The sequence below is a fragment of the Chiloscyllium plagiosum genome, unplaced genomic scaffold (assembly GCF_037043375.1).
Source record: "Chiloscyllium plagiosum isolate Xiang-an unplaced genomic scaffold, Cpla_swu_hap1 HiC_scaffold_21, whole genome shotgun sequence".
NCBI classification, from domain to species: Eukaryota; Metazoa; Chordata; class Chondrichthyes; order Orectolobiformes; family Hemiscylliidae; genus Chiloscyllium; species Chiloscyllium plagiosum.
In genome coordinates, this window is record NW_028270159.1 from 99,013,521 (window position 1) to 99,040,209 (window position 26,689).

Consider the following 26,689-nt stretch of genomic DNA (forward strand, 5'->3'; position numbering starts at 1 on the left):
GAAACAGCATTTTAACAAGCTGCAGCGTTGGAGTTGATCAGCAGAAATGGCAGTGGTGGGATGCGAACCCACGCCCCTTTCGAGACTGGAACCTGGATCCAGCGCCTTAGACCTCTCGGCCACACTACCAGCGGCCGTGCCGCCTCATTTTCTTCTATTTCCAATTGTGCTCCTGCATAACAACAGGTGCAAAGTCACATGAAATGGGTTCAATGATTCCTCTCGGACTCGCACAGCTGCTGGGATGTGGCCGGCTACAATGTCAATTTCGCAGCAGATATTGATAGCCCATCAATCCAGACAAAAATCAATGGTAAGCTCAGTCTATCTTCTCAGACTCTTTTCAGCTACAAATGTGTCTGTGAGTGCGTGAGAATAAGGGTTCGCTTATGATTTGGTCAAACAACCATGAGCAGCTTGACATTACTGGAATTTCCATTCTTGCTTTGCTAAATGATTTCACCCATTGCTCGAAACAGGACGACTTTCACGTTTACACGGAACACGAAACACACCGGACTACAGAGAAAATGCACAAACCTGAGCAGGCCGTGATCCACATCATACCGTGCAGCATAGTTTCAGTCACTGTGTCTGTTTTTTTTTTTCAGAATAAGAGCCCCAAAGAATGTTCTCCACCCTAAAACCGGAGGTAGCATGACAATCCGAGAACGGCAGATCACATTGCGAGAATGCTCTGACCTCGGAGCCAGTTCGAGATGCCACTTTCCTTGCCTTTTACCTTAACCGTGCAATTTGCTGCTGAGATGTTCACTCCTGGACATGAGCCACATGGATACCAACTGAGTTGGAAACCTGTGTGGGAATCGAGGAGAAGCGACTCAAGAAATTTTGCTAAATTCCGTGGTGCTTTTTAGAAATGCAGTTTCTGTTCACCTCAATCTAAAAGCCAGTTTCTGAACATAGTAACAGAAGTCAAAAGGTAATTACCTCACCCCACCCCCACTCCAGAAGAGGTGCTAACTGCCCTTGAATGCTTTTTGTTCTCAATGTGAAGAGCTTTCACGCCTGAGTCACCTTCACGTCTCTGGTTGCTGAGTGACTCACAAAGAAGGAATTTCAACAGAGCTGCAACTGCTTCACTTCTCCACTCGCCCTCCCCGTTTACATTTTCCTGATGGTCAGTGATTTAAAGAAAACCAAATGGATGCGATGTCATTCTGTAGCCTCTCTGTCGATTCCTCCGTTTCAGTTCCAACATGATTTAGATCTCGGGGCGGATCTTAATACTAGCGACGCTATGAATGCGCAAGTCGAAAGGTTCCTCTGAGAGTGCAATTTCTTTCATTGCTGTTGCTGATTGAATGAGCCACTAACGTGCGAATTGCTCCAAAACATGATTCAGGATATCTGGTGCCAATTCTCGCACATTGAATAACGATTGACAGCTTCCAAATGAGGTCTTTCTGAGACGGCTTTGGGGTACATTTGACAGGCAGACAAGTTCAGGAATTCGTGGTGCGCTGTGACACCAGAGCATCTGCTTCTTTCCTGTCTTTGAACCGAGCCGCCTGCGCAAGGAAGGCAAATGCTTTACTGCTTTTCGTGGAAGGATCAGAAGGCGGTAACTACACTCTCCAACAGAATGGCATATGATCAGAACCAGGTTGGAGAAAAACTTAACAACGCTTTGCACTGTAATTAAATGGAATTGCATTACATTTCACTCCCAGAGCAGATTTGATCAAGCAAATTCAAAGGCAGGTTTGCAGATGGGAAAGCGTGCAAGAAAGCTCAGCTCTTGTCCATGCAGTTGAAGAACAAAACAGTTTCTGCCCAGTTTCGAACTGGGGACCTTTCGCGTGTTAGGCGAACGTGATGACCACTACACTACAGAAACAAGCCGCAGCCGGCCGTGCTGCGGCACAGTTGCGTCCAGCACTGAAAGTTGAATCCGTTCTTCTTTTTACAACGCGCTGTCCGTTCCCAATAGCTCGTTGTTGTCCAGCGTAATCGACATCTTGAAAACGTAAAAAAAAAGACACGTTAAATTGATGACAAAATATAGACAAAGATGTCGTCGATGTTTGTACCGTAGGGCGAGGTGGAATAGGCTGGGACGACTTTCCCTGCAGCGTAACAGCTGCGACATGACCTTATGGAAGGGTGGTAAACTGAGTATTTACGTGTTTTACCTAAGTTGGTGTGAGTTGAAAACTCGACAGCATAGCTTTAATGTGAGTGGGCTGAAAGTGACAAAGGACCTGAGGCACATTTCCCATAAAGAAGGTTGTGCGTGTTTGGAGTGATCTACCAGAGGAAGTGGAGGAGGCTATTACACTCAGAAAATTGCAAAGGTAATCGGTTGAGTTTCTGGATAGGATGCGTTCAGAGGGATTGGGGCCTAAAGGTTGGGGAACGGGAATTGTTTAACTTTGGCTATGTGGTGAGCATGGACGAGGTCCACCGAAGTATCTTTTTCCACGGTGTACCCCAATAACGTCACGTTGCTTTCCACCGGCTTTAAAGGATTACTTTTTAGCGGAGTTTGCCATCGCAGTCTGTGGCACAATCATTTCGTCTGTTCGACTGCTCACGGGAAAGGTAGTATTGTGAAACACTGCAGAAACGAACGACTTCCTTACTTTAGCTCCGACTGACCATACTCTGTGAAATTTTCCCAGATCCTCAGCTGAGGATTTTTGCTGCTGGAAGTTACCTCATAAACCCTGTTAAATCGAAATGTATTGAGCGAATCGCAAAACAGAAAGCATTTAACACGGAACACAAACAAAACTGGCATACCCCATGCATTTTCAGACACAGAGATGCATGAATGCTAAATGTGATACAATCCGAGGGCATGAGTCATAAGGTAATCTCACAACTAACAACAGGGCATTTCCAAACGACTCTTTCAAACATACTGCAGCCTTACTGAACCATGACTTTCCAGACAATGCTGAAAAGAGAGGAAGAATTGGCCGTAAAAAGTGAATTTCACCAAGCACAGTCTCGATTAGATTACCTTTCCCTTCAGATGTTTCCAGGACGGAAATGAAGGAAATTCAACAAGGTACGACATCGAAATTCATTGGAACGATTTTCCCATTAGCTAGAAACCCAAATAACAACGAGTAGAGTCACCGTAGGACTTCGTTTCACAACAACGATGAAATAACAGTCTCCATTCGGTTTCAGAAAAAGCTCAACTTGCCTGGGACGGCAGAACTGTTTGCGATTTACCGAGCGGGAGGCGAACACGATCATGAGAGTAGAGACATTTTGAAATATTTGTCAGTATCCCACACCACAGTTAGTTCCCTGGGAAGCAAACCCATTTTACTTTTGTTTTCGACATCAATATACAGTGGGCACCGAAACAGCATTTTAACAAGCTGCAGCGTTGGAGTTGATCAGCAGAAATGGCAGTGGTGGGATGCGAACCCACGCCCCTTTCGAGACTGGAACCTGGATCCAGCGCCTTAGACCTCTCGGCCACACTACCAGCGGCCGTGCCGCCTCATTTTCTTCTATTTCCAATTGTGCTCCTGCATAACAACAGGTGCAAAGTCACATGAAATGGGTTCAATGATTCCTCTCGGACTCGCACAGCTGCTGGGATGTGGCCGGCTACAATGTCAATTTCGCAGCAGATATTGATAGCCCATCAATCCAGACAAAAATCAATGGTAAGCTCAGTCTATCTTCTCAGACTCTTTTCAGCTACAAATGTGTCTGTGAGTGCGTGAGAATAAGGGTTCGCTTATGATTTGGTCAAACAACCATGAGCAGCTTGACATTACTGGAATTTCCATTCTTGCTTTGCTAAATGATTTCACCCATTGCTCGAAACAGGACGACTTTCACGTTTACACGGAACACGAAACACACCGGACTACAGAGAAAATGCACAAACCTGAGCAGGCCGTGATCCACATCATACCGTGCAGCATAGTTTCAGTCACTGTGTCTGTTTTTTTTTTTCAGAATAAGAGCCCCAAAGAATGTTCTCCACCCTAAAACCGGAGGTAGCATGACAATCCGAGAACGGCAGATCACATTGCGAGAATGCTCTGACCTCGGAGCCAGTTCGAGATGCCACTTTCCTTGCCTTTTACCTTAACCGTGCAATTTGCTGCTGAGATGTTCACTCCTGGACATGAGCCACATGGATACCAACTGAGTTGGAAACCTGTGTGGGAATCGAGGAGAAGCGACTCAAGAAATTTTGCTAAATTCCGTGGTGCTTTTTAGAAATGCAGTTTCTGTTCACCTCAATCTAAAAGCCAGTTTCTGAACATAGTAACAGAAGTCAAAAGGTAATTACCTCACCCCACCCCCACTCCAGAAGAGGTGCTAACTGCCCTTGAATGCTTTTTGTTCTCAATGTGAAGAGCTTTCACGCCTGAGTCACCTTCACGTCTCTGGTTGCTGAGTGACTCACAAAGAAGGAATTTCAACAGAGCTGCAACTGCTTCACTTCTCCACTCGCCCTCCCCGTTTACATTTTCCTGATGGTCAGTGATTTAAAGAAAACCAAATGGATGCGATGTCATTCTGTAGCCTCTCTGTCGATTCCTCCGTTTCAGTTCCAACATGATTTAGATCTCGGGGCGGATCTTAATACTAGCGACGCTATGAATGCGCAAGTCGAAAGGTTCCTCTGAGAGTGCAATTTCTTTCATTGCTGTTGCTGATTGAATGAGCCACTAACGTGCGAATTGCTCCAAAACATGATTCAGGATATCTGGTGCCAATTCTCGCACATTGAATAACGATTGACAGCTTCCAAATGAGGTCTTTCTGAGACGGCTTTGGGGTACATTTGACAGGCAGACAAGTTCAGGAATTCGTGGTGCGCTGTGACACCAGAGCATCTGCTTCTTTCCTGTCTTTGAACCGAGCCGCCTGCGCAAGGAAGGCAAATGCTTTACTGCTTTTCGTGGAAGGATCAGAAGGCGGTAACTACACTCTCCAACAGAATGGCATATGATCAGAACCAGGTTGGAGAAAAACTTAACAACGCTTTGCACTGTAATTAAATGGAATTGCATTACATTTCACTCCCAGAGCAGATTTGATCAAGCAAATTCAAAGGCAGGTTTGCAGATGGGAAAGCGTGCAAGAAAGCTCAGCTCTTGTCCATGCAGTTGAAGAACAAAACAGTTTCTGCCCAGTTTCGAACTGGGGACCTTTCGCGTGTTAGGCGAACGTGATGACCACTACACTACAGAAACAAGCCGCAGCCGGCCGTGCTGCGGCACAGTTGCGTCCAGCACTGAAAGTTGAATCCGTTCTTCTTTTTACAACGCGCTGTCCGTTCCCAATAGCTCGTTGTTGTCCAGCGTAATCGACATCTTGAAAACGTAAAAAAAAAGACACGTTAAATTGATGACAAAATATAGACAAAGATGTCGTCGATGTTTGTACCGTAGGGCGAGGTGGAATAGGCTGGGACGACTTTCCCTGCAGCGTAACAGCTGCGACATGACCTTATGGAAGGGTGGTAAACTGAGTATTTACGTGTTTTACCTAAGTTGGTGTGAGTTGAAAACTCGACAGCATAGCTTTAATGTGAGTGGGCTGAAAGTGACAAAGGACCTGAGGCACATTTCCCATAAAGAAGGTTGTGCGTGTTTGGAGTGATCTACCAGAGGAAGTGGAGGAGGCTATTACACTCAGAAAATTGCAAAGGTAATCGGTTGAGTTTCTGGATAGGATGCGTTCAGAGGGATTGGGGCCTAAAGGTTGGGGAACGGGAATTGTTTAACTTTGGCTATGTGGTGAGCATGGACGAGGTCCACCGAAGTATCTTTTTCCACGGTGTACCCCAATAACGTCACGTTGCTTTCCACCGGCTTTAAAGGATTACTTTTTAGCGGAGTTTGCCATCGCAGTCTGTGGCACAATCATTTCGTCTGTTCGACTGCTCACGGGAAAGGTAGTATTGTGAAACACTGCAGAAACGAACGACTTCCTTACTTTAGCTCCGACTGACCATACTCTGTGAAATTTTCCCAGATCCTCAGCTGAGGATTTTTGCTGCTGGAAGTTACCTCATAAACCCTGTTAAATCGAAATGTATTGAGCGAATCGCAAAACAGAAAGCATTTAACACGGAACACAAACAAAACTGGCATACCCCATGCATTTTCAGACACAGAGATGCATGAATGCTAAATGTGATACAATCCGAGGGCATGAGTCATAAGGTAATCTCACAACTAACAACAGGGCATTTCCAAACGACTCTTTCAAACATACTGCAGCCTTACTGAACCATGACTTTCCAGACAATGCTGAAAAGAGAGGAAGAATTGGCCGTAAAAAGTGAATTTCACCAAGCACAGTCTCGATTAGATTACCTTTCCCTTCAGATGTTTCCAGGACGGAAATGAAGGAAATTCAACAAGGTACGACATCGAAATTCATTGGAACGATTTTCCCATTAGCTAGAAACCCAAATAACAACGAGTAGAGTCACCGTAGGACTTCGTTTCACAACAACGATGAAATAACAGTCTCCATTCGGTTTCAGAAAAAGCTCAACTTGCCTGGGACGGCAGAACTGTTTGCGATTTACCGAGCGGGAGGCGAACACGATCATGAGAGTAGAGACATTTTGAAATATTTGTCAGTATCCCACACCACAGTTAGTTCCCTGGGAAGCAAACCCATTTTACTTTTGTTTTCGACAGTGGGCACCGAAACAGCATTTTAACAAGCTGCAGCGTTGGAGTTGATCAGCAGAAATGGCAGTGGTGGGATGCGAACCCACGCCCCTTTCGAGACTGGAACCTGGATCCAGCGCCTTAGACCTCTCGGCCACACTACAGCGGCCGTGCCGCCTCATTTTCTTCTATTTCCAATTGTGCTCCTGCATAACAACAGGTGCAAAGTCACATGAAATGGGTTCAATGATTCCTCTCGGACTCGCACAGCTGCTGGGATGTGGCCGGCTACAATGTCAATTTCGCAGCAGATATTGATAGCCCATCAATCCAGACAAAAATCAATGGTAAGCTCAGTCTATCTTCTCAGACTCTTTTCAGCTACAAATGTGTCTGTGAGTGCGTGAGAATAAGGGTTCGCTTATGATTTGGTCAAACAACCATGAGCAGCTTGACATTACTGGAATTTCCATTCTTGCTTTGCTAAATGATTTCACCCATTGCTCGAAACAGGACGACTTTCACGTTTACACGGAACACGAAACACACCGGACTACAGAGAAAATGCACAAACCTGAGCAGGCCGTGATCCACATCATACCGTGCAGCATAGTTTCAGTCACTGTGTCTGTTTTTTTTTCAGAATAAGAGCCCCAAAGAATGTTCTCCACCCTAAAACCGGAGGTAGCATGACAATCCGAGAACGGCAGATCACATTGCGAGAATGCTCTGACCTCGGAGCCAGTTCGAGATGCCACTTTCCTTGCCTTTTACCTTAACCGTGCAATTTGCTGCTGAGATGTTCACTCCTGGACATGAGCCACATGGATACCAACTGAGTTGGAAACCTGTGTGGGAATCGAGGAGAAGCGACTCAAGAAATTTTGCTAAATTCCGTGGTGCTTTTTAGAAATGCAGTTTCTGTTCACCTCAATCTAAAAGCCAGTTTCTGAACATAGTAACAGAAGTCAAAAGGTAATTACCTCACCCCACCCCCACTCCAGAAGAGGTGCTAACTGCCCTTGAATGCTTTTTGTTCTCAATGTGAAGAGCTTTCACGCCTGAGTCACCTTCACGTCTCTGGTTGCTGAGTGACTCACAAAGAAGGAATTTCAACAGAGCTGCAACTGCTTCACTTCTCCACTCGCCCTCCCCGTTTACATTTTCCTGATGGTCAGTGATTTAAAGAAAACCAAATGGATGCGATGTCATTCTGTAGCCTCTCTGTCGATTCCTCCGTTTCAGTTCCAACATGACTTAGATCTCGGGGCGGATCTTAATACTAGCGACGCTATGAATGCGCAAGTCGAAAGGTTCCTCTGAGAGTGCAATTTCTTTCATTGCTGTTGCTGATTGAATGAGCCACTAACGTGCGAATTGCTCCAAAACATGATTCAGGATATCTGGTGCCAATTCTCGCACATTGAATAACGATTGACAGCTTCCAAATGAGGTCTTTCTGAGACGGCTTTGGGGTACATTTGACAGGCAGACAAGTTCAGGAATTCGTGGTGCGCTGTGACACCAGAGCATCTGCTTCTTTCCTGTCTTTGAACCGAGCCGCCTGCGCAAGGAAGGCAAATGCTTTACTGCTTTTCGTGGAAGGATCAGAAGGCGGTAACTACACTCTCCAACAGAATGGCATATGATCAGAACCAGGTTGGAGAAAAACTTAACAACGCTTTGCACTGTAATTAAATGGAATTGCATTACATTTCACTCCCAGAGCAGATTTGATCAAGCAAATTCAAAGGCAGGTTTGCAGATGGGAAAGCGTGCAAGAAAGCTCAGCTCTTGTCCATGCAGTTGAAGAACAAAACAGTTTCTGCCCAGTTTAGAAGTGGGGACCTTTCGCGTGTTAGGCGAACGTGATGACCACTACACTACAGAAACAAGCCGCAGCCGGCCGTGCTGCGGCACAGTTGCGTCCAGCACTGAAAGTTGAATCCGTTCTTCTTTTTACAACGCGCTGTCCGTTCCCAATAGCTCGTTGTTGTCCAGCGTAATCGACATCTTGAAAACGTAAAAAAAAAGACACGTTAAATTGATGACAAAATATAGACAAAGATGTCGTCGATGTTTGTACCGTAGGGCGAGGTGGAATAGGCTGGGACGACTTTCCCTGCAGCGTAACAGCTGCGACATGACCTTATGGAAGGGTGGTAAACTGAGTATTTACGTGTTTTACCTAAGTTGGTGTGAGTTGAAAACTCGACAGCATAGCTTTAATGTGAGTGGGCTGAAAGTGACAAAGGACCTGAGGCACATTTCCCATAAAGAAGGTTGTGCGTGTTTGGAGTGATCTACCAGAGGAAGTGGAGGAGGCTATTACACTCAGAAAATTGCAAAGGTAATCGGTTGAGTTTCTGGATAGGATGCGTTCAGAGGGATTGGGGCCTAAAGGTTGGGGAACGGGACTTGTTTAACTTTGGCTATGTGGTGAGCATGGACGAGGTCCACCGAAGTATCTTTTTCCACGGTGTACCCCAATAACGTCACGTTGCTTCCACCGGCTTTAAAGGATTACTTTTTAGCGGAGTTTGCCATCGCAGTCTGTGGCACAATCATTTCGTCTGTTCGACTGCTCACGGGAAAGGTAGTATTGTGAAACACTGCAGAAACGAACGACTTCCTTACTTTAGCTCCGACTGACCATACTCTGTGAAATTTTCCCAGATCCTCAGCTGAGGATTTTTGCTGCTGGAAGTTACCTCAGAAACCCTGTTAAATCGAAATTTATTGAGCGAATCGCAAAACAGAAAGCATTTAACACGGAACACAAACAAAACTGGCATACCTCATGCATTTTCAGACACAGAGATGCATGAATGCTAAATGTGATACAATCCGAGGGCATGAGTCATAAGGTAATCTCACAACTAACAACAGGGCATTTCCAAACGACTCTTTCAAACATACTGCAGCCTTACTGAACCATGACTTTCCAGACAATGCTGAAAAGAGAGGAAGAATTGGCCGTAAAAAGTGAATTTCACCAAGCACAGTCTCGATTAGATTACCTTTCCCTTCAGATGTTTCCAGGACGGAAATGAAGGAAATTCAACAAGGTATGACATCGAAATTCATTGGAACGATTTTCCCATTAGCTAGAAACCCAAATAACAACGAGTAGAGTCACCGTAGGACTTCGTTTCACAACAACGATGAAATAACAGTCTCCATTCGGTTTCAGAAAAAGCTCAACTTGCCTGGGACGGCAGAACTGTTTGCGATTTACCGAGCGGGAGGCGAACACGATCATGAGAGTAGAGACATTTTGAAATATTTGTCAGTATCCCACACCACAGTTAGTTCCCTGGGAAGCAAACCCATTTTACTTTTGTTTTCGACATCAATATACAGTGGGCACCGAAACAGCATTTTAACAAGCTGCAGCGTTGGAGTTGATCAGCAGAAATGGCAGTGGTGGGATGCGAACCCACGCCCCTTTCGAGACTGGAACCTGGATCCAGCGCCTTAGACCTCTCGGCCACACTACCAGCGGCCGTGCCGCCTCATTTTCTTCTATTTCCAATTGTGCTCCTGCATAACAACAGGTGCAAAGTCACATGAAATGGGTTCAATGATTCCTCTCGGACTCGCACAGCTACTGGGATGTGGCCGGCTACAATGTCAATTTCGCAGCAGATATTGATAGCCCATCAATCCAGACAAAAATCAATGGTAAGCTCAGTCTATCTTCTCAGACTCTTTTCAGCTACAAATGTGTCTGTGAGTGCGTGAGAATAAGGGTTCGCTTATGATTTGGTCAAACAACCATGAGCAGCTTGACATTACTGGAATTTCCATTCTTGCTTTGCTAAATGATTTCACCCATTGCTCGAAACAGGACGACTTTCACGTTTACACGGAACACGAAACACACCGGACTACAGAGAAAATGCACAAACCTGAGCAGGCCGTGATCCACATCATACCGTGCAGCATAGTTTCAGTCACTGTGTCTGTTTTTTTTTTAGAATAAGAGCCCCAAAGAATGTTCTCCACCCTAAAACCGGAGGTAGCATGACAATCCGAGAACGGCAGATCACATTGCGAGAATGCTCTGACCTCGGAGCCAGTTCGAGATGCCACTTTCCTTGCCTTTTACCTTAACCGTGCAATTTGCTGCTGAGATGTTCACTCCTGGACATGAGCCACATGGATACCAACTGAGTTGGAAACCTGTGTGGGAATCGAGGAGAAGCGACTCAAGAAATTTTGCTAAATTCCGTGGTGCTTTTTAGAAATGCAGTTTCTGTTCACCTCAATCTAAAAGCCAGTTTCTGAACATAGTAACAGAAGTCAAAAGGTAATTACCTCACCCCACCCCCACTCCAGAAGAGGTGCTAACTGCCCTTGAATGCTTTTTGTTCTCAATGTGAAGAGCTTTCACGCCTGAGTCACCTTCACGTCTCTGGTTGCTGAGTGACTCACAAAGAAGGAATTTCAACAGAGCTGCAACTGCTTCACTTCTCCACTCGCCCTCCCCGTTTACATTTTCCTGATGGTCAGTGATTTAAAGAAAACCAAATGGATGCGATGTCATTCTGTAGCCTCTCTGTCGATTCCTCCGTTTCAGTTCCAACATGACTTAGATCTCGGGGCGGATCTTAATACTAGCGACGCTATGAATGCGCAAGTCGAAAGGTTCCTCTGAGAGTGCAATTTCTTTCATTGCTGTTGCTGATTGAATGAGACACTAACGTGCGAATTGCTCCAAAACATGATTCAGGATATCTGGTGCCAATTCTCGCACGTTGAATAACGATTGACAGCTTCCAAATGAGGTCTTTCTGAGACGGCTTTGGGGTACATTTGACAGGCAGACAAGTTCAGGAATTTGTGGTGCGCTGTGACACCAGAGCATCTGCTTCTTTCCTGTCTTTGAACCGAGCCGCCTGCGCAAGGAAGGCAAATGCTTTACTGCTTTTCGTGGAAGGATCAGAAGGCGGTAACTGCACTCTCCAACAGAATGGCATATGATCAGAACCAGGTTGGAGAAAAACTTAACAACGCTTTGCACTGTAATTAAATGGAATTGCATTACATTTCACTCCCAGAGCAGATTTGATCAAGCAAATTCAAAGGCAGGTTTGCAGATGGGAAAGCGTGCAAGAAAGCTCAGCTCTTGTCCATGCAGTTGAAGAACAAAACAGTTTCTGCCCAGTTTAGAAGTGGGGACCTTTCGCGTGTTAGGCGAACGTGATGACCACTACACTACAGAAACAAGCCGCAGCCGGCCGTGCTGCGGCACAGTTGCGTCCAGCACTGAAAGTTGAATCCGTTCTTCTTTTTAAACGCGCTGTCCGTTCCCAATAGCTCGTTGTTGTCCAGCGTAATCGACATCTTGAAAACGTAAAAAAAAAGACACGTTAAATTGATGACAAAATATAGACAAAGATGTCGTCGATGTTTGTACCGTAGGGCGAGGTGGAATAGGCTGGGACGACTTTCCCTGCAGCGTAACAGCTGCGACATGACCTTATGGAAGGGTGGTAAACTGAGTATTTACGTGTTTTACCTAAGTTGGTGTGAGTTGAAAACTCGACAGCATAGCTTTAATGTGAGTGGGCTGAAAGTGACAAAGGACCTGAGGCACATTTCCCATAAAGAAGGTTGTGCGTGTTTGGAGTGATCTACCAGAGGAAGTGGAGGAGGCTATTACACTCAGAAAATTGCAAAGGTAATCGGTTGAGTTTCTGGATAGGATGCGTTCAGAGGGATTGGGGCCTAAAGGTTGGGGAACGGGACTTGTTTAACTTTGGCTATGTGGTGAGCATGGACGAGGTCCACCGAAGTATCTTTTTCCACGGTGTACCCCAATAACGTCACGTTGCTTTCCACCGGCTTTAAAGGATTACTTTTTAGCGGAGTTTGCCATCGCAGTCTGTGGCACAATCATTTCGTCTGTTCGACTGCTCACGGGAAAGGTAGTATTGTGAAACACTGCAGAAACGAACGACTTCCTTACTTTAGCTCCGACTGACCATACTCTGTGAAATTTTCCCAGATCCTCAGCTGAGGATTTTTGCTGCTGGAAGTTACCTCATAAACCCTGTTAAATCGAAATGTATTGAGCGAATCGCAAAACAGAAAGCATTTAACACGGAACACAAACAAAACTGGCATACCCCATGCATTTTCAGACACAGAGATGCATGAATGCTAAATGTGATACAATCCGAGGGCATGAGTCATAAGGTAATCTCACAACTAACAACAGGGCATTTCCAAACGACTCTTTCAAACATACTGCAGCCTTACTGAACCATGACTTTCCAGACAATGCTGAAAAGAGAGGAAGAATTGGCCGTAAAAAGTGAATTTCACCAAGCACAGTCTCGATTAGATTACCTTTCCCTTCAGATGTTTCCAGGACGGAAATGAAGGAAATTCAACAAGGTACGACATCGAAATTCATTGGAACGATTTTCCCATTAGCTAGAAACCCAAATAACAACGAGTAGAGTCACCGTAGGACTTCGTTTCACAACAACGATGAAATAACAGTCTCCATTCGGTTTCAGAAAAAGCTCAACTTGCCTGGGACGGCAGAACTGTTTGCGATTTACCGAGCGGGAGGCGAACACGATCATGAGAGTAGAGACATTTTGAAATATTTGTCAGTATCCCACACCACAGTTAGTTCCCTGGGAAGCAAACCCATTTTACTTTTGTTTTCGACATCAATATACAGTGGGCACCGAAACAGCATTTTAACAAGCTGCAGCGTTGGAGTTGATCAGCAGAAATGGCAGTGGTGGGATGCGAACCCACGCCCCTTTCGAGACTGGAACCTGGATCCAGCGCCTTAGACCTCTCGGCCACACTACAGCGGCCGTGCCGCCTCATTTTCTTCTATTTCCAATTGTGCTCCTGCATAACAACAGGTGCAAAGTCACATGAAATGGGTTCAATGATTCCTCTCGGACTCGCACAGCTGCTGGGATGTGGCCGGCTACAATGTCAATTTCGCAGCAGATATTGATAGCCCATCAATCCAGACAAAAATCAATGGTAAGCTCAGTCTATCTTCTCAGACTCTTTTCAGCTACAAATGTGTCTGTGAGTGCGTGAGAATAAGGGTTCGCTTATGATTTGGTCAAACAACCATGAGCAGCTTGACATTACTGGAATTTCCATTCTTGCTTTGCTAAATGATTTCACCCATTGCTCGAAACAGGACGACTTTCACGTTTACACGGAACACGAAACACACCGGACTACAGGGAAAATGCACAAACCTGAGCAGGCCGTGATCCACATCATACCGTGCAGCATAGTTTCAGTCACTGTGTCTGTTTTTTTTTTCAGAATAAGAGCCCCAAAGAATGTTCTCCACCCTAAAACCGGAGGTAGCATTACAATCCGAGAACGACAGATCACATTGTGAGAATGCTCTGACCTCGGAGCCAGTTCGAGATGCCACTTTCCTTGCCTTTTACCTTAACCGTGCAATTTGCTGCTGAGATGTTCACTCCTGGACATGAGCCACATGGATACCAACTGAGTTGGAAACCTGTGTGGGAATCGAGGAGAAGCGACTCAAGAAATTTTGCTAAATTCCGTGGTGCTTTTTAGAAATGCAGTTTCTGTTCACCTCAATCTAAAAGCCAGTTTCTGAACATAGTAACAGAAGTCAAAAGGTAATTACCTCACCCCACCCCCACTCCAGAAGAGGTGCTAACTGCCCTTGAGTGCTTTTTGTTCTCAATGTGAAGAGCTTTCACGCCTGAGTCACCTTCACGTCTCTGGTTGCTGAGTGACTCACAAAGAAGGAATTTCACCAGAGCTGCAACTGCTTCACTTCTCCACTCGCCCTCCCCGTTTACATTTTCCTGATGGTCAGTGATTTAAAGAAAACCAAATGGATGCGATGTCATTCTGTAGCCTCTCTGTCGATTCCTCCGTTTCAGTTCCAACATGACTTAGATCTCGGGGCGGATCTTAATACTAGCGACGCTATGAATGCGCAAGTCGAAAGGTTCCTCTGAGAGTGCAATTTCTTTCATTGCTGTTGCTGATTGAATGAGCCACTAACGTGCGAATTGCTCCAAAACATGATTCAGGATATCTGGTGCCAATTCTCGCACATTGAATAACGATTGACAGCTTCCAAATGAGGTCTTTCTGAGACGGCTTTGGGGTACATTTGACAGGCAGACAAGTTCAGGAATTCGTGGTGCGCTGTGACACCAGAGCATCTGCTTCTTTCCTGTCTTTGAACCGAGCCGCCTGCGCAAGGAAGGCAAATGCTTTACTGCTTTTCGTGGAAGGATCAGAAGGCGGTAACTACACTCTCCAACAGAATGGCATATGATCAGAACCAGGTTGGAGAAAAACTTAACAACGCTTTGCACTGTAATTAAATGGAATTGCATGACATTTCACTCCCAGAGCAGATTTGATCAAGCAAATTCAAAGGCAGGTTTGCAGATGGGAAAGCGTGCAAGAAAGCTCAGCTCTTGTCCATGCAGTTGAAGAACAAAACAGTTTCTGCCCAGTTTAGAAGTGGGGACCTTTCGCGTGTTAGGCGAACGTGATGACCACTACACTACAGAAACAAGCCGCAGCCGGCCGTGCTGCGGCACAGTTGCGTCCAGCACTGAAAGTTGAATCCGTTCTTCTTTTTACAACGCGCTGTCCGTTCCCAATAGCTCGTTGTTGTCCAGCGTAATCGACATCTTGAAAACGTAAAAAAAAAGACACGTTAAATTGATGACAAAATATAGACAAAGATGTCGTCGATGTTTGTACCGTAGGGCGAGGTGGAATAGGCTGGGACGACTTTCTCTGCAGCGTAACAGCTGCGACATGACCTTATGGAAGGGTGGTAAACTGAGTATTTACGTGTTTTACCTAAGTTGGTGTGAGTTGAAAACTCGACAGCATAGCTTTAATGTGAGTGGGCTGAAAGTGACAAAGGACCTGAGGCACATTTCCCATAAAGAAGGTTGTGCGTGTTTGGAGTGATCTACCAGAGGAAGTGGAGGAGGCTATTACACTCAGAAAATTGCAAAGGTAATCGGTTGAGTTTCTGGATAGGATGCGTTCAGAGGGATTGGGGCCTAAAGGTTGGGGAACGGGACTTGTTTAACTTTGGCTATGTGGTGAGCATGGACGAGGTCCACCGAAGTATCTTTTTCCACGGTGTACCCCAATAACGTCACGTTGCTTCCACCGGCTTTAAAGGATTACTTTTTAGCGGAGTTTGCCATCGCAGTCTGTGGCACAATCATTTCGTCTGTTCGACTGCTCACGGGAAAGGTAGTATTGTGAAACACTGCAGAAACGAACGACTTCCTTACTTTAGCTCCGACTGACCATACTCTGTGAAATTTTCCCAGATCCTCAGCTGAGGATTTTTGCTGCTGGAAGTTACCTCATAAACCCTGTTAAATCGAAATGTATTGAGCGAATCGCAAAACAGAAAGCATTTAACACGGAACACAAACAAAACTGGCATACCCCATGCATTTTCAGACACAGAGATGCATGAATGCTAAATGTGATACAATCCGAGGGCATGAGTCATAAGGTAATCTCACAACTAACAACAGGGCATTTCCAAACGACTCTTTCAAACATACTGCAGCCTTACTGAACCATGACTTTCCAGACAATGCTGAAAAGAGAGGAAGAATTGGCCGTAAAAAGTGAATTTCACCAAGCACAGTCTCGATTAGATTACCTTTCCCTTCAGATGTTTCCAGGACGGAAATGAAGGAAATTCAACAAGGTATGACATCGAAATTCATTGGAACGATTTTCCCATTAGCTAGAAACCCAAATAACAACGAGTAGAGTCACCGTAGGACTTCGTTTCACAACAACGATGAAATAACAGTCTCCATTCGGTTTCAGAAAAAGCTCAACTTGCCTGGGACGGCAGAACTGTTTGCGATTTACCGAGCGGGAGGCGAACACGATCATGAGAGTAGAGACATTTTGAAATATTTGTCAGTATCCCACACCACAGTTAGTTCCCTGGGAAGCAAACCCATTTTACTTTTGTTTTCGACATCAATATACAGTGGGCACCGAAACAGCATTTTAACAAGCTGCAGCGTTGGAGTTGATCAGCAGAAATGGCAGTGGTGGGATGCGAACCCACGCCCCTTTCGAGACTGGAACCTGGATCCAGCGCCTTCGACCTCTCGGCCACACTACCAGCGGCCGCGCCGCCTCATTTTCTTCTATTTCCAATTGTGCTCCTGCATAACAACAGGTGCAAAGTCACATGAAATGGGTTCAATGATTCCTCTCGGACTCGCACAGCTGCTGGGATGTGGCCGGCTACAATGTCAATTTCGCAGCAGATATTGATAGCCCATCAATCCAGACAAAAATCAATGGTAAGCTCAGTCTATCTTCTCAGACTCTTTTCAGCTACAAATGTGTCTGTGAGTGCGTGAGAATAAGGGTTCGCTTATGATTTGGTCAAACAACCATGAGCAGCTTGACATTACTGGAATTTCCATTCTTGCTTTGCTAAATGATTTCACCCATTGCTCGAAACAGGACGACTTTCACGTTTACACGGAACACGAAACACACCGGACTACAGAGAAAATGCACAAACCTGAGCAGGCCGTGATCCACATCATACCGTGCAGCATAGTTTCAGTCACTGTGTCTGTTTTTTTTTCAGAATAAGAGCCCCAAAGAATGTTCTCCACCCTAAAACCGGAGGTAGCATGACAATCCGAGAACGGCAGATCACATTGCGAGAATGCTCTGACCTCGGAGCCAGTTCGAGATGCCACTTTCCTTGCCTTTTACCTTAACCGTGCAATTTGCTGCTGAGATGTTCACTCCTGGACATGAGCCACATGGATACCAACTGAGTTGGAAACCTGTGTGGGAATCGAGGAGAAGCGACTCAAGAAATTTTGCTAAATTCCGTGGTGCTTTTTAGAAATGCAGTTTCTGTTCACCTCAATCTAAAAGCCAGTTTCTGAACATAGTAACAGAAGTCAAAAGGTAATTACCTCACCCCACCCCCACTCCAGAAGAGGTGCTAACTGCCCTTGAATGCTTTTTGTTCTCAATGTGAAGAGCTTTCACGCCTGAGTCACCTTCACGTCTCTGGTTGCTGAGTGACTCACAAAGAAGGAATTTCACCAGAGCTGCAACTGCTTCACTTCTCCACTCGCCCTCCCCGTTTACATTTTCCTGATGGTCAGTGATTTAAAGAAAACCAAATGGATGCGATGTCATTCTGTAGCCTCTCTGTCGATTCCTCCGTTTCAGTTCCAACATGACTTAGATCTCGGGGCGGATCTTAATACTAGCGACGCTATGAATGCGCAAGTCGAAAGGTTCCTCTGAGAGTGCAATTTCTTTCATTGCTGTTGCTGATTGAATGAGCCACTAACGTGCGAATTGCTCCAAAACATGATTCAGGATATCTGGTGCCAATTCTCGCACATTGAATAACGATTGACAGCTTCCAAATGAGGTCTTTCTGAGACGGCTTTGGGGTACATTTGACAGGCAGACAAGTTCAGGAATTCGTGGTGCGCTGTGACACCAGAGCATCTGCTTCTTTCCTGTCTTTGAACCGAGCCGCCTGCGCAAGGAAGGCAAATGCTTTACTGCTTTTCGTGGAAGGATCAGAAGGCGGTAACTACACTCTCCAACAGAATGGCATATGATCAGAACCAGGTTGGAGAAAAACTTAACAACGCTTTGCACTGTAATTAAATGGAATTGCATTACATTTCACTCCCAGAGCAGATTTGATCAAGCAAATTCAAAGGCAGGTTTGCAGATGGGAAAGCGTGCAAGAAAGCTCAGCTCTTGTCCATGCAGTTGAAGAACAAAACAGTTTCTGCCCAGTTTAGAAGTGGGGACCTTTCGCGTGTTAGGCGAACGTGATGACCACTACACTACAGAAACAAGCCGCAGCCGGCCGTGCTGCGGCACAGTTGCGTCCAGCACTGAAAGTTGAATCCGTTCTTCTTTTTACAACGCGCTGTCCGTTCCCAATAGCTCGTTGTTGTCCAGCGTAATCGACATCTTGAAAACGTAAAAAAAAAGACACGTTAAATTGATGACAAAATATAGACAAAGATGTCGTCGATGTTTGTACCGTAGGGCGAGGTGGAATAGGCTGGGACGACTTTCCCTGCAGCGTAACAGCTGCGACATGACCTTATGGAAGGGTGGTAAACTGAGTATTTACGTGTTTTACCTAAGTTGGTGTGAGTTGAAAACTCGACAGCATAGCTTTAATGTGAGTGGGCTGAAAGTGACAAAGGACCTGAGGCACATTTCCCATAAAGAAGGTTGTGCGTGTTTGGAGTGATCTACCAGAGGAAGTGGAGGAGGCTATTACACTCAGAAAATTGCAAAGGTAATCGGTTGAGTTTCTGGATAGGATGCGTTCAGAGGGATTGGGGCCTAAAGGTTGGGGAACGGGACTTGTTTAACTTTGGCTATGTGGTGAGCATGGACGAGGTCCACCGAAGTATCTTTTTCCACAGTGTACCCCAATAACGTCACGTTGCTTTCCACCGGCTTTAAAGGATTACTTTTTAGCGGAGTTTGCCATCGCAGTCTGTGGCACAATCATTTCGTCTGTTCGACTGCTCACGGGAAAGGTAGTATTGTGAAACACTGCAGAAACGAACGACTTCCTTACTTTAGCTCCGACTGACCATACTCTGTGAAATTTTCCCAGATCCTCAGCTGAGGATTTTTGCTGCTGGAAGTTACCTCATAAACCCTGTTAAATCGAAATGTATTGAGCGAATCGCAAAACAGAAAGCATTTAACACGGAACACAAACAAAACTGGCATACCCCATGCATTTTCAGACACAGAGATGCATGAATGCTAAATGTGATACAATCCGAGGGCATGAGTCATAAGGTAATCTCACAACTAACAACAGGGCATTTCCAAACGACTCTTTCAAACATACTGCAGCCTTACTGAACCATGACTTTCCAGACAATGCTGAAAAGAGAGGAAGAATTGGCCGTAAAAAGTGAATTTCACCAAGCACAGTCTCGATTAGATTACCTTTCCCTTCAGATGTTTCCAGGACGGAAATGAAGGAAATTCAACAAGGTACGACATCGAAATTCATTGGAACGATTTTCCCATTAGCTAGAAACCCAAATAACAACGAGTAGAGTCACCGTAGGACTTCGTTTCACAACAACGATGAAATAACAGTCTCCATTCGGTTTCAGAAAAAGCTCAACTTGCCTGGGACGGCAGAACTGTTTGCGATTTACCGAGCGGGAGGCGAACACGATCATGAGAGTAGAGACATTTTGAAATATTTGTCAGTATCCCACACCACAGTTAGTTCCCTGGGAAGCAAACCCATTTTACTTTTGTTTTCGACATCAATATACAGTGGGCACCGAAACAGCATTTTAACAAGCTGCAGCGTTGGAGTTGATCAGCAGAAATGGCAGTGGTGGGATGCGAACCCACGCCCCTTTCGAGACTGGAACCTGGATCCAGCGCCTTAGCCCTCTCGGCCACACTACAGCGGCCGTGCCGCCTCATTTTCTTCTATTTCCAATTGTGCTCCTGCATAACAACAGGTGCAAAGTCACATGAAATGGGTTCAATGATTCCTCTCGGACTCGCACAGCTGCTGGGATGTGGCCGGCTACAATGTCAATTTCGCAGCAGATATTGATAGCCCATCAATCCAGACAAAAATCAATGGTAAGCTCAGTCTATCTTCTCAGACTCTTTTCAGCTACAAATGTGTCTGTGAGTGCGTGAGAATAAGGGTTCGCTTATGATTTGGTCAAACAACCATGAGCAGCTTGACATTACTGGAATTTCCATTCTTGCTTTGCTAAATGATTTCACCCATTGCTCGAAACAGGACGACTTTCACGTTTACACGGAACACGAAACACACCGGACTACAGGGAAAATGCACAAACCTGAGCAGGCCGTGATCCACATCATACCGTGCAGCATAGTTTCAGTCACTGTGTCTGTTTTTTTTTTCAGAATAAGAGCCCCAAAGAATGTTCTCCACCCTAAAACCGGAGGTAGCATTACAATCCGAGAACGACAGATCACATTGTGAGAATGCTCTGACCTCGGAGCCAGTTCGAGATGCCACTTTCCTTGCCTTTTACCTTAACCGTGCAATTTGCTGCTGAGATGTTCACTCCTGGACATGAGCCACATGGATACCAACTGAGTTGGAAACCTGTGTGGGAATCGAGGAGAAGCGACTCAAGAAATTTTGCTAAATTCCGTGGTGCTTTTTAGAAATGCAGTTTCTGTTCACCTCAATCTAAAAGCCAGTTTCTGAACATAGTAACAGAAGTCAAAAGGTAATTACCTCACCCCACCCCCACTCCAGAAGAGGTGCTAACTGCCCTTGAGTGCTTTTTGTTCTCAATGTGAAGAGCTTTCACGCCTGAGTCACCTTCACGTCTCTGGTTGCTGAGTGACTCACAAAGAAGGAATTTCACCAGAGCTGCAACTGCTTCACTTCTCCACTCGCCCTCCCCGTTTACATTTTCCTGATGGTCAGTGATTTAAAGAAAACCAAATGGATGCGATGTCATTCTGTAGCCTCTCTGTCGATTCCTCCGTTTCAGTTCCAACATGACTTAGATCTCGGGGCGGATCTTAATACTAGCGACGCTATGAATGCGCAAGTCGAAAGGTTCCTCTGAGAGTGCAATTTCTTTCATTGCTGTTGCTGATTGAATGAGCCACTAACGTGCGAATTGCTCCAAAACATGATTCAGGATATCTGGTGCCAATTCTCGCACATTGAATAACGATTGACAGCTTCCAAATGAGGTCTTTCTGAGACGGCTTTGGGGTACATTTGACAGGCAGACAAGTTCAGGAATTCGTGGTGCGCTGTGACACCAGAGCATCTGCTTCTTTCCTGTCTTTGAACCGAGCCGCCAGCGCAAGGAAGGCAAATGCTTTACTGCTTTTCGTGGAAGGATCAGAAGGCGGTAACTACACTCTCCAACAGAATGGCATATGATCAGAACCAGGTTGGAGAAAAACTTAACAACGCTTTGCACTGTAATTAAATGGAATTGCATGACATTTCACTCCCAGAGCAGATTTGATCAAGCAAATTCAAAGGCAGGTTTGCAGATGGGAAAGCGTGCAAGAAAGCTCAGCTCTTGTCCATGCAGTTGAAGAACAAAACAGTTTCTGCCCAGTTTAGAAGTGGGGACCTTTCGCGTGTTAGGCGAACGTGATGACCACTATACTACAGAAACAAGCCGCAGCCGGCCGTGCTGCGGCACAGTTGCGTCCAGCACTGAAAGTTGAATCCGTTCTTCTTTTTACAACGCGCTGTCCGTTCCCAATAGCTCGTTGTTGTCCAGCGTAATCGACATCTTGAAAACGTAAAAAAAAAGACACGTTAAATTGATGACAAAATATAGACAAAGATGTCGTCGATGTTTGTACCGTAGGGCGAGGTGGAATAGGCTGGGACGACTTTCTCTGCAGCGTAACAGCTGCGACATGACCTTATGGAAGGGTGGTAAACTGAGTATTTACGTGTTTTACCTAAGTTGGTGTGAGTTGAAAACTCGACAGCATAGCTTTAATGTGAGTGGGCTGAAAGTGACAAAGGACCTGAGGCACATTTCCCATAAAGAAGGTTGTGCGTGTTTGGAGTGATCTACCAGAGGAAGTGGAGGAGGCTATTACACTCAGAAAATTGCAAAGGTAATCGGTTGAGTTTCTGGATAGGATGCGTTCAGAGGGATTGGGGCCTAAAGGTTGGGGAACGGGACTTGTTTAACTTTGGCTATGTGGTGAGCATGGACGAGGTCCACCGAAGTATCTTTTTCCACGGTGTACCCCAATAACGTCACGTTGCTTCCACCGGCTTTAAAGGATTACTTTTTAGCGGAGTTTGCCATCGCAGTCTGTGGCACAATCATTTCGTCTGTTCGACTGCTCACGGGAAAGGTAGTATTGTGAAACACTGCAGAAACGAACGACTTCCTTACTTTAGCTCCGACTGACCATACTCTGTGAAATTTTCCCAGATCCTCAGCTGAGGATTTTTGCTGCTGGAAGTTACCTCAGAAACCCTGTTAAATCGAAATGTATTGAGCGAATCGCAAAACAGAAAGCATTTAACACGGAACACAAACAAAACTGGCATACCTCATGCATTTTCAGACACAGAGATGCATGAATGCTAAATGTGATACAATCCGAGGGCATGAGTCATAAGGTAATCTCACAACTAACAACAGGGCATTTCCAAACGACTCTTTCAAACATACTGCAGCCTTACTGAACCATGACTTTCCAGACAATGCTGAAAAGAGAGGAAGAATTGGCCGTAAAAAGTGAATTTCACCAAGCACAGTCTCGATTAGATTACCTTTCCCTTCAGATGTTTCCAGGACGGAAATGAAGGAAATTCAACAAGGTATGACATCGAAATTCATTGGAACGATTTTCCCATTAGCTAGAAACCCAAATAACAACGAGTAGAGTCACCGTAGGACTTCGTTTCACAACAACGATGAAATAACAGTCTCCATTCGGTTTCAGAAAAAGCTCAACTTGCCTGGGACGGCAGAACTGTTTGCGATTTACCGAGCGGGAGGCGAACACGATCATGAGAGTAGAGACATTTTGAAATATTTGGCAGTATCCCACACCACAGTTAGTTCCCTGGGAAGCAAACCCATTTTACTTTTGTTTTCGACATCAATATACAGTGGGCACCGAAACAGCATTTTAACAAGCTGCAGCGTTGGAGTTGATCAGCAGAAATGGCAGTGGTGGGATGCGAACCCACGCCCCTTTCGAGACTGGAACCTGGATCCAGCGCCTTAGACCTCTCGGCCACACTACCAGCGGCCGCGCCGCCTCATTTTCTTCTATTTCCAATTGTGCTCCTGCATAACAACAGATGCAAAGTCACATGAAATGGGTTCAATGATTCCTCTCGGACTCGCACAGCTGCTGGGATGTGGCCGGCTACAATGTCAATTTCGCAGCAGATATTGATAGCCCATCAATCCAGACAAAAATCAATGGTAAGCTCAGTCTATCTTCTCAGACTCTTTTCAGCTACAAATGTGTCTGTGAGTGCGTGAGAATAAGGGTTCGCTTATGATTTGGTCAAACAACCATGAGCAGCTTGACATTACTGGAATTTCCATTCTTGCTTTGCTAAATGATTTCACCCATTGCTCGAAACAGGACGACTTTCACGTTTACACGGAACACGAAACACACCGGACTACAGGGAAAATGCACAAACCTGAGCAGGCCGTGATCCACATCATACCGTGCAGCATAGTTTCAGTCACTGTGTCTGTTTTTTTTTCAGAATAAGAGCCCCAAAGAATGTTCTCCACCCTAAAACCGGAGGTAGCATTACAATCCGAGAACGACAGATCACATTGTGAGAATGCTCTGACCTCGGAGCCAGTTCGAGATGCCACTTTCCTTGCCTTTTACCTTAACCGTGCAATTTGCTGCTGAGATGTTCACTCCTGGACATGAGCCACATGGATACCAACTGAGTTGGAAACCTGTGTGGGAATCGAGGAGAAGCGACTCAAGAAATTTTGCTAAATTCCGTGGTGCTTTTTAGAAACGCAGTTTCTGTTCACCTCAATCTAAAAGCCAGTTTCTGAACATAGTAACAGAAGTCAAAAGGTAATTACCTCACCCCACCCCCACTCCAGAAGAGGTGCTAACTGCCCTTGAGTGCTTTTTGTTCTCAATGTGAAGAGCTTTCACGCCTGAGTCACCTTCACGTCTCTGGTTGCTGAGTGACTCACAAAGAAGGAATTTCACCAGAGCTGCAACTGCTTCACTTCTCCACTCGTCCTCCCCGTTTACATTTTCCTGCTGGTCAGTGATTTAATGAAAACCAAACGGATGCGATGTCATTCTGTAGCCTCTCTGTCGATTCCTCCGTTTCAGTTCCAACATGACTTAGATCTCGGGGCGGATCTTAATACGAGCGACGCTATGAATGCGCAAGTCGAAAGGTTCCTCTGAGAGTGCAATTTCTTTCATTGCTGTTGCTGATTGAATGAGCCACTAACGTGCGAATTGCTCCAAAACATGATTCAGGATATCTGGTGCCAATTCTCGCACATTGAATAACGATTGACAGCTTCCAAATGAGGTCTTTCTGAGACGGCTTTGGGGTACATTTGACAGGCAGACAAGTTCAGAAATTCGTGGTGCGCTGTGACACCAGAGCATCTGCTTCTTTCCTGTCTTTGAACCGAGCCGCCTGCGCAAGGAAGGCAAATGCGCTACTGCTTTTCGTGGAAGGATCAGAAGGCGGTAACTACACTCTCCAACACAATGGCATATGATCAGAACCAGGTTGGAGAAAAACTTAACAACGCTTTGCACTGTAATTAAATGGAATTGCATTACATTTCACTCCCAGAGCAGATTTGATCAAGCAAATTCAAAGGCAGGTTTGCAGATGGGAAAGCGTGCAAGAAAGCTCAGCTCTTGTCCATGCAGTTGAAGAACAAAACAGTTTCTGCCCAGTTTCGAACTGGGGACCTTTCGCGTGTTAGGCGAACGTGATGACCACTACACTACAGAAACAAGCCGCAGCCGGCCGTGCTGCGGCACAGTTGCGTCCAGCACTGAAAGTTGAATCCGTTCTTCTTTTTACAACGCGCTGTCCGTTCCCAATAGCTCGTTGTTGTCCAGCGTAATCGACATCTTGAAAACGTAAAAAAAAAGACACGTTAAATTGATGACAAAATATAGACAAAGATGTCGTCGATGTTTGTACCGTAGGGCGAGGTGGAATAGGCTGGGACGACTTTCCCTGCAGCGTAACAGCTGCGACATGACCTTATGGAAGGGTGGTAAACTGAGTATTTACGTGTTTTACCTAAGTTGGTGTGAGTTGAAAACTCGACAGCATAGCTTTAATGTGAGTGGGCTGAAAGTGACAAAGGACCTGAGGCACATTTCCCATAAAGAAGGTTGTGCGTGTTTGGAGTGATCTACCAGAGGAAGTGGAGGAGGCTATTACACTCAGAAAATTGCAAAGGTAATCGGTTGAGTTTCTGGATAGGATGCGTTCAGAGGGATTGGGGCCTAAAGGTTGGGGAACGGGACTTGTTTAACTTTGGCTATGTGGTGAGCATGGACGAGGTCCACCGAAGTATCTTTTTCCACGGTGTACCCCAATAACGTCACGTTGCTTCCACCGGCTTTAAAGGATTACTTTTTAGCGGAGTTTGCCATCGCAGTCTGTGGTACAATCATTTCGTCTGTTCGACTGCTCACGGGAAAGGTAGTATTGTGAAACACTGCAGAAACGAACGACTTCCTTACTTTAGCTCCGACTGACCATACTCTGTGAAATTTTCCCAGATCCTCAGCTGAGGATTTTTGCTGCTGGAAGTTACCTCAGAAACCCTGTTAAATCGAAATGTATTGAGCGAATCGCAAAACAGAAAGCATTTAACACGGAACACAAACAAAACTGGCATACCTCATGCATTTTCAGACACAGAGATGCATGAATGCTAAATGTGATACAATCCGAGGGCATGAGTCATAAGGTAATCTCACAACTAACAACAGGGCATTTCCAAACGACTCTTTCAAACATACTGCAGCCTTACTGAACCATGACTTTCCAGACAATGCTGAAAAGAGAGGAAGAAAGAACATAATAAGAATTGGCCGTAAAAAGTGAATTTCACCAAGCACAGTCTCGATTAGATTACCTTTCCCTTCCGATGTTTCCAGGACGGAAATGAAGGAAATTCAACAAGGTATGACATCGAAATTCATTGGAACGATTTTCCCATTAGCTAGAAACCCAAATAACAACGAGTAGAGTCACCGTAGGACTTCGTTTCACAACAACGATGAAATAACAGTCTCCATTCGGTTTCAGAAAAAGCTCAACTTGCCTGGGACGGCAGAACTGTTTGCGATTTACCGAGCGGGAGGCGAACACGATCATGAGAGTAGAGACATTTTGAAATATTTGGCAGTATCCCACACCACAGTTAGTTCCCTGGGAAGCAAACCCATTTTACTTTTGTTTTCGACAT

General features: G+C 45.4%; 3 non-coding genes across 3 annotated transcripts; all 3 read right to left on the reverse strand.

The window, feature by feature from the left end:
* Positions 1-1,788: 1,788 nt before the first annotated feature.
* On the reverse strand, positions 1,789-1,861 carry trnav-aac (transfer RNA valine (anticodon AAC)). The gene has a single exon. It is a non-coding gene; the product is annotated as a tRNA-Val (tRNA).
* A 3,267-nt stretch (positions 1,862-5,128) lies between these two features.
* On the reverse strand, positions 5,129-5,201 carry trnav-aac (transfer RNA valine (anticodon AAC)). The gene has a single exon. It is a non-coding gene; the product is annotated as a tRNA-Val (tRNA).
* A 19,940-nt stretch (positions 5,202-25,141) lies between these two features.
* trnav-aac (transfer RNA valine (anticodon AAC)) lies at positions 25,142-25,214 on the reverse strand. Its single transcript has one exon. It is a non-coding gene; the product is annotated as a tRNA-Val (tRNA).
* Between the last annotated feature and the right edge of the window lie 1,475 nt (positions 25,215-26,689).